Here is an 8,496-nt window from a genome sequence, read left to right as displayed (position 1 = left end):
AGCTCCCCCCATGTAGTTCTGGGCTGATCCGTCTTTTTTCTCATGATCATCCTTACACCATGAGGCGAAAAATCTTGCATAGAGCTCCAGACCGAGGGCGATTGATGATTATTTTGTATTTCTTCCATTCGGGAATAATCGCTTCGATAGTTGTCTCTTTCTCACAAAGCTTCTTGCTGATGGTCTTGTAGTCCATTCCAGCCGTGTGCAGGTCTACAGTCTTGTCTTTGACATCCTTTGAGCCTAGGTTCACACTGATGCGGGTTTGAAATCATGCAAGTTCAGCAAGTCCTGGCCGGAGGGCCTGGCCATTGTATTGCACAATGGCCACTTTTTCACTCTACTCTACTTCCGTCTCCCCCATTTTCTTTTTATTTAATTCCTTTGTGTGTTATGTTTTTGTATTTTCGTGTTTGTACACGGTTTTGCACTGTGTGACTGGTAGGGTTGCAGGTCCTCGGGCCTGCCCTGAAAGTCTTGGAAGGTGGTGGACATGGCCTTTTGGCTTAGTTCACCCTCTCGTGGGGTTCTCCCTTCGGGGGAGCCCCAAGTAATTGGGTGGGTCTGTTTCTGCAGATCCTGCAGAGAAAGGGGTCCATCTGGTTTCGGCCAGATGGACCAAGTGTGAGTACCCTTGTCCCTGTCAGGGGCCTAATGCCCCGGGGGATTCAGGGCAAGGCCCTCTGATTTTAGAGGGCTTGTGTACCCGTTGCACTTTTTTGTGTTTCACTCTTTATGTGTGTGCACATTTTTTTGGTGAAGTTTTTGAGTGTTTCACATGCCATGGGTTTAAAAAAAAAATAAAAATAAATCATGCACGTTCAACTGAACTCGCACAATTTCAAACTGGCAACGCAGTCTGACTTCAGTGGCGATTTGACAGACACCTGTGTGGGTTCATGCACAGATGTCTATTCAAATCGCCCCCGCAGTCAGCAAAAGTAGTACAGGAACTACTTTTGGGAATTGGTGCGGCACCACACCCATTCGGACGGTGCAATTGCTGCCGATTTGGCAAGCGAGTGGGCTAACAGCTCTTTGGTCTTGCCCATGATGGTAGGTTTGAATGGAAGAAAGAGATTGTGTGGACAGGTGTCTTCTATGCACATAACGAGTTGTTGTTAGGAGCACCTTCTTAAATTGACAGGACTAATCTGTGTACCACATGAGCACATACCGTAGCCAGAATTATTGTTGGTTGGTAGGGGATCAAATACTTATTTTACTCACTGAATTGCAACTCAATTTATAAAAAAATTTATTGGGTTTTTTTCTGGATATTTGGTTGATATCCTGTCTCTATTATTTAAAATACACCTGATGATAAGTTACAGACCCTTCATTTCTTTGTAAGTGGGCAAACTTACAAAATCGGCAGGGGACCAAATGATTATTTTCGTCACTGTATCTGAAAATTCATCAATCCTGATGGTATATCTCATTTGAGGCACGAAAACGCCAGGACAGTACAAATTACTCATTTTTGGAAATTAGACAGTCTGAGGTAATTAGTAAGAGGCATGGCACCTTTTTTGTGAAAAAAAGTTTTTTTCACATTTAAAAAAAAATGTTTAGATACTGTCACCAGTGTAATACAGCATCATTATATAACAGGCATGGTGGTGACCAGAGACACGGACTGGTGATATAAAAAATTATGTACTAAGTACATTTTTTGTGATTGGTCCTGTTTGTACCATGTGATCACTGTGACAATCACAGCTAGCAACTCAATTGTATACGAAGAATGGCATGAAAGGAAGCCATTCATTGTTTACAACTATCATGTGGTAATTTTGGGTACTTACTTGCACACGGAATCCCTGGCTTGGTGGGCATTGCAGAATGATCCCCGGGTGGAGAGTGACCTTACCTTTAAAGTTTACAGTTTGAAGAGTACTGGTGACCCATACGGATCATGTTTAAATGCTCAGTTTGACTCTTATTGGTTCAAAAGTCATGAAAGTCTGGTAAGCAGATTTTACTGAACATCGAGTTTAATTTATCCTTTACTCTGATTTGGCATACCCACTCTTGTCCCTTTTGTGGATCTTTACATTATGAAAGACACTGATGGCCTTATGCATACAGACCTTTTTCTAAGTCCACCAGGGACAATTCCTTGCTCTATTATAAAAGTGCCCATCCACATTTTATAAGAGGTAACCCTAAGGGCAAATATGTAAGAACTAGGAGAAACTGCACAAACTATGCGATTAAAAAAAAAAAAAAAAAAAAAAAAAAAGAAATAGGCAGGTCTACTGCAGAAATGGTTTGTAGATGGGGGACATATTCCTCTTTGAGGAAGGCCTATAATACAGCCAAGAGTAACTTGGGACTTATTGCTCTTTAACAGCTTCAGATCCGGGCCATTGCCAAATGACGGCAACAGCGCGGATCTTAATTACCGGGACGACGTCTATTGACGTCGTCCCGTGCACGAGCGGCCTGCGCGCCCCCTGCAGGGCGCGCGCGGCGCACTCGGTGATCAGCGAGTCTATGAGACTCGCCTGATCACAGATCAGAGTAAGGGGTTGGTCCCGACCCCTTACCACATGATCAGCTGTCAGCCAATGACAGCTGATCATGTGATGTAAACAGAGCCGGTAATCGGCTATTTTTCCTCCTCGCACTGACAGCGTGAGGAGGAAAAAAAAACCTGATCACCGGCGGCCGTGATCGGGACATCAGTCCCGATCACGGCGCTATTACAACACAAAGCAATAGGCAGCAGTGCTGCCTACAAGTGCCCACCAGAGTCACCCATCAGTGCCCACAGTGCCATCAATCAGCGCCACCCATCAGTGCCCACAGTGCCACCCATCAGCACCCACATCAGTGCAACCTATCAGAGGCCCATCAGTGTCACCTACCAGTGCCCATAAGTGCCAATCAGTGCCACCCATCAGTGCCACCCATCAGTGCCCCCCATCAGTGCCCCCATCAGTGCCACCCATCAGTGCCCCCCATCAGTGGTACCTATCAGTGCCCATCCGTGCCACCCATCCGTGCCACCCATCTGTGGCCATCAGTGCCGCCTTATCTGTCCCCATCAGTACCGCCTTATCTGTCCCCATCAGTGCCGCCTTATCTGTCCCCATCAGTGCCGCCTTAACTGTGATATCAGTGCCGCCTTAACTGTGCCTATCCATGCCCATCAGTGCAGCCTAACAGTGCCCACCAGTGCCACCTCATCAGCGCATATCAATGAAGGAGAAAAATTACCTGTTTGCAAAATTTTATAACAAACTATTAAACATGATTTTTTTTTTTTTCAAAAATTTCCATCTTTTTTTGTTTGTTTAGCAAAAAATAAAAATCCCAGCTGTGATTAAATACCACCAAAAGAAAGCTCTATTTGTGGGAAAAAAATTATAAAAATTTCATTTGGGTACAGTGTTGTATGACCGCACAATTGTCATTCAAAGTGCAACAGCGCTGAAAGCTCAAAATTGGTCTGGGCAGGAGGGGGGTTTAAGTGCCCAGTAAGCAAGTGGTTAAAGATAAGGATACAATTATCGCCCAAAAGATTTATCCAATTAAAGTGTTACTAAACCCAAAACAGTAAAATCAGTCTGTATATGCAATTAACCATGCAGTTATACTCACTGTGGACCCTAAGGGGTTAATCCTTCGCATTGTGTATAAAGGCTGTGTGATCCAGTCCTCTCTGATCCTCCTTTTCTTTTACTGACTCCAACCGATCTCTTGATAGAACAGAGCATTAGGAGTCAGGCTGCACATGCTCAGTTTGGTATGTATTGCTAGAGGTTTTTTTTTTTTTTTTTGGGAGAATGAAAACGCCTACAAGCTTAAGCAGACACTGATACAAGTCACAAAGACTGCTAAATACTGCTGATGAAAAAATGTATTTAGCAGTTTATATTTACTAAAATAATTGCATTTCCATGTTCTGTATACTACGGGAGACCAGATATAGTGAATGCAGAGTCCTGGGTTTAGTAACACTATAATAAATACAACAAAGTGATTTGATCAAATGTATGCTAGCCGGACACTGGCATTGCATGGTCGTTGACATCACAATTCGACCTTTTGTTGACAATACACCCCGTATCGCATTTCAAAGAAACCAATCATTATAGGATGTTGGTCTCTAGTCACTTTTCAACCCATAGAGGCCTTGATCCTTGTGGGTCTCGGCCCCCAGAGGATATATAAATATGGCAAATGTTCTTATTGACATTTCATTTATGAAAGTAAGGTGAAATACCTACCAAATCAGAATACATTCCAACGTAAACATTTTGTGAATGGTGAGAATAACGGGGTAGTTAAGTTGTAGAAATGTGGCTGCGTTTTTTTTTTTTTTTATTGGCAAGACGAAACACAATTTATGGAAGCATATAAGGGACCATGGCTTCAACATTTCGGAAAGTATCCTGGAAAACCCTATAGCGAGGCATTTTGGTAATTGTCGTCAACGTAGGGTAGAATAATTAAACCTTTCAGGCTCTGGCTAAAATGTGCCCTTCTCCCAGAGGGGGTGACTGATAAAAACAATTTTACAAGTGGAAAATAAATGGATCCATACTCAACAAAACCAAGGCTTACTGATTCTATCAGCTATGCTCCTTTTTTGAATCCAGGTTGAACTTTCCTGTTGTGGGGTCTATTTCTAGAAAATAAGATATCTTATCCAACCAAGGACTAATACCGGCGTTTTCCAGATGCAAACCTTATATTCATGTTTAGCCTTGGTGGTTGCTATTGTTGAGCGAACTATTATTGTCATGCCCGTGTACATTTTTCTATATTGTGAGCCTAACAGCAGGATATAATATATATACTGTATATACATACACACTTTTTTTTTGCTTTATTTTTGTCCCCTTTTTCCAACCTTCCTGGTAATGTGACATGGCTTGGTGTGGATGTTTTGTTCAGGTTTTGATGAGGTGTCCTCAGCTCCAGTTTACCACCATTTATTTGGATTTCCACCTGGATGTTCACTCCCATGGATCTTGGTTTGACCCAAAGGGCAACTCTTTGCACATGTTCTTTCCTGCGTTCCAGGTCAAAGCACATGGTGTACCTTCTGGTGTGACCGTGCTTCCTGGTTTGCATCAGCTCCAGTCTGCGTGTCTATATTGTGGTGCAGAACGGGATAACGCTATTTCTGGTGCCTTGATCACTTACAGTCCTCTTTGGCAACATGAAGAGAGCAGCCCACCCTGACCACATACATACCAGGTGGCTAGCCTAGACCCACCTACGGCATGGGGGCAAGCCTCGAGTAGAACCTATTGGTGCATTATTTAAATCTGGATTAATCCTTGTGCACACCATTTTGGCACAATCACTTTACAAATTTTCTGTATTGACTGGTATGTATACACCTCTATCATTTTTTTCTATTAAAAAAGACCTGCTAGAACCAGACACCAAGTTTGTTTGAACCAATACTTCTCAAACAAATGCCTTGGTAACAATTACACAGGATGTCCTCAATCAATGGGAACTTAGATACCATTGTAGCATTTCAGTTGACAGTTGCACCAGTTTATTCTGTAACTATGGAAAACAAGTTTGTAATGGTCAATAGCCTGACATATATAACCTATAGCATGCATTTTGCCATCTTGAGGTCGAATTGGAGGCTTCTCCCATAGTAGACTGAGGTAAAGCACTATTTTGCAAAAGGAGCCACACCCATATGGGGATGGTAAACTTCCCACATAAAATCCAACAGACTGAAAGACAGGACTCCATGACTTAACCGAGGAAGGTCTGTACCAGCCAGAAGAAGATATACCTGATGACATTTTCGCCCAAGCTCCTGCAACTGCTTATAGATGTAGCTTGGGACCTCGTTGTCTACAGAGATCGTAAACATGCAGTAACCTTTAAGCGTATTTCTACCATTTACAGGACCATAGTTACTGCTTATTTGCTAGGCATCTTGCTTGATAGAGGTTTACCTGTCACACAATTCTAGGAATACAAGACTGTATGTAAAGAATTTTTGTATAGTAAAAGCACATTTATGCACTGCAGACGTCCGAGCACCCTTGCTTATGCCGCAAAGTAACCTTAGTCGATAGACCGAAGCAAAACACCCAGTATTTGGCAACATGGTAATTTGAGATTTAATTTTTAGATACGCTATGTTTAGGGTATTCGGTTTTATACACCCATCTGGGTAAGATTTCCTGTTATCCAAGACTCCTTTGGGTGAACCAAAGATCTTATGGTTATTTAGATTCTTTTTCACTTTGCTGCATCTTTGAAAGTCTGCCCACAGGCCTGTCCTAGGACCAAGCTTTTCTCGGTAGGCAGTAAGGGTGTTTTTTTTTTTCCCTTCTCCGATTTATAAACAGATGCATTTTCGACCTAGAAAGTATCATGCCTCGTTTATGTATATTTACAGAATTTGTTTGTTTGTTTTTCTACAATACATTATTCATCATCTTAAAAACATCCTTGGGGCCTAAAAAGGTCCTGATGAAGCAGGTTCTTCCATGAAACGTGTAGACTGTTGACCTCATTGTACCCTTAATTATGTGTATCTGAATTTTGACATGCACAATGTCAATTTTATGCAAGAATTTTTGTGATAAAATGCTGTTGAAGTTTTAAAAACACTTGTTTGTGTTCTGTATACTCACTACCAGCAACATAAGTAAAGTCCCAACTATAAGGGCTTCTTTATTTATCTGGATGGGGGAATCCTCATGCTATGCTATTGTGTCATGATGGCAGGGATCCCTCTCCGCTGTCAGAACACAGCAATCAGTGCTGTTGCCTATAACTGGCAGCACTGAATGATGGGGGAAAACCACAAGAGGCTGGTTGTACAGAAGTCGATTGGTAAATTGACTTCTGTACAACCAGGATGCCCATACATGGATCCACATTTGGCCATACCCTGTATGGCCAGGTTCACAGAGGCTTGCATGTTAGCACACTTAAATAATGCCTGTAAATTCCAAGAGATTGCATTACACAGGAAAAATGAATAATTCATGACAAATAAAAATTCTGCTGTGCCAGTATTGCTTTGGAATGTATATTTACTGAGGGTACATCAAAAGGAAGTCAATCTAGGTTCTAGAATTATGGCAGCAGCCAACCAGTTTGTTTACCCAAACAGCAATAGAAGATTTCATTTAACCTAAGCACACTGCTTACAACAAATGCAGCTTTTATACAAAAAAGGTACAAAACATCTCAAGAGATACTTTTAGTATGTGCATAACAGACAATGAGGAGCAACCGTTTAAAAAAAAAACCCACGCACAAATAAATTCATCATTTGCAGTGGACAGTTTATCATAATCCTGGGAACCCTGCAGTCCTAAAGCTAGTGAGGAAACAGCATGTCCCAATGTGCCACCTGCTACTGGTTGGCATGGTGTACTAGAACTTTAAGTTGCCCAACAGCTGGAGAACCATGCAGCACCCAAGATTTATTAATATACTATGAACACAGAGAAGACAACAGTTCACGTATTGCTGGAAAAAAGTAAGGCCTTTAAACAACAGCATGGTGCAAAAAGCAACAACATTTTGCAATATATAGCATCATGCTGAAAAAAGAAAGAGAAAAAAAAAAGCAGTTAACAATAAAACAACCAGTCTAATGAAAACCAATTATCCATGACTGCTTTAAATAATCTGTGGTGTTGCAGCACAGAACATCACTGAGAGGAAAAGTAAGATGCAGTAGACGCTTATTTACAAAAACTGGGAGAATGAGAAGTTGGGCAGGTTGTGGTCTTCAACTCCACTTGAGTTTTTCATTCCTCCAAGTTTCATAAATCAGCCAGGTTGGTTGTTATGGGTTTGAAATCTACAATCACATTGTCTGGACTTCTCCACTATCTAGAATGCATGTTACTAAAGCAGAGTTAAGGAGTTAGGCTGTATAGTTGGTGCTCTTAAGAAGTTGGCAGGAGACACTGCATGGGGGGAAAAAAAAAAATATGGAGTCCAGGCATTTAAAGGCTTTTTATATGCTTTGTAGCCATCTTCCTCTATCCAGCTTCACCACATTTGTGTCACCTAACCTTCTACTGCTGCATTGGTACCACACATAGTAGATGCTTCACTGTAAAATATACTGCAGAAAAACAAAGCAAGATCAGTGCTTAACTGTTCTTGTAGCCCTAAAAAATTTAAAGTAAGCCTCCAGCCAAGGTTCTTTGGACAGACTATAAATGGTTTGATCCTCAGGTTTTCAATGCCGACTGTTTTCGGCACCCCGACCAAAACATCTGCACTGCATCCCGGAAGACCCAGGAGTAAAGAGTAATAAAAACCTAGCAGCAAACATTCCCCCATTCCATCCAAAATGAAAAACTTTAACCTGGAGTTGTACTTTAAATATTCTGTTTACACATAAGAAATGTATTCAATGCAAACCTAAAATGTAACAAAAAGTACCCCATACTGTATGGATTTCTGAAAAAGGCAGAAGATGTTAAAACAGATTTTGGTTATTTTAAATTTTACAGTATGACCTGTCAGTGAGTT

The sequence above is a fragment of the Aquarana catesbeiana genome, linkage group LG01 (genome assembly GCF_042186555.1).
Source record: "Aquarana catesbeiana isolate 2022-GZ linkage group LG01, ASM4218655v1, whole genome shotgun sequence".
NCBI classification, from domain to species: Eukaryota; Metazoa; Chordata; class Amphibia; order Anura; family Ranidae; genus Aquarana; species Aquarana catesbeiana.
The sequence above is the reverse complement of the archived record's forward strand: the minus strand, read 5'-3'. Positions refer to the sequence as shown.